The sequence below is a fragment of the Egretta garzetta genome, unplaced genomic scaffold (assembly GCF_000687185.1).
Source record: "Egretta garzetta isolate BGI_Z169 unplaced genomic scaffold, ASM68718v1 scaffold381, whole genome shotgun sequence".
In the NCBI taxonomy this organism is placed as follows: Eukaryota; Metazoa; Chordata; class Aves; order Pelecaniformes; family Ardeidae; genus Egretta; species Egretta garzetta.
In genome coordinates this window covers 53512-54028 of record NW_009258483.1, presented here as the reverse complement: position 1 = coordinate 54028, position 517 = coordinate 53512, and positions in this window count along the sequence as shown.

Here is a 517-nt window from a genome sequence, read left to right as displayed (position 1 = left end):
CCCCCCCCCCCCCCCCCCCACCCCAGCTCGAGGGGAGCTGGGCTGACACCACCGTGCCCTGTTCCCCCTTGCCACCCCGCGAGAGCTGCTGGGCTGGGAAGCGCAGCGCCAGGCAGAGGTGATCTTGGCAGCTGCTTTGGAGATGCGCTTGCAACCACGAGGGCGGCAAGGTCACATACCCAACATGTCCTGGTTAAACAAAGCCATTTACCAACACCGTGTTGACACAGCAGAGCTCGGGACAGAGTCACAAAGGGCACTCGCAATGGGCCCCTGCAACACCCGGAGAGCTTGGGAAGGGTGGAAAAGTATCCCCTGTTTCTGCCCCTCGGCAAGAAAGCCCCAGGCACTGCTGTGCCCATGGCAGGGAGACCCATTGGGCACCACCCTGGTGAGGGGCTTCTCAGGGAGATGCTTCCAGCGTGCCAGAGCCCGGCTGGTATCGCTCACCTGGGGCTCACAACAGCCAGGGCAGCACCCAGGGCTGCCGAAACGGCAGAGCCCCCTCCCAGGGCTG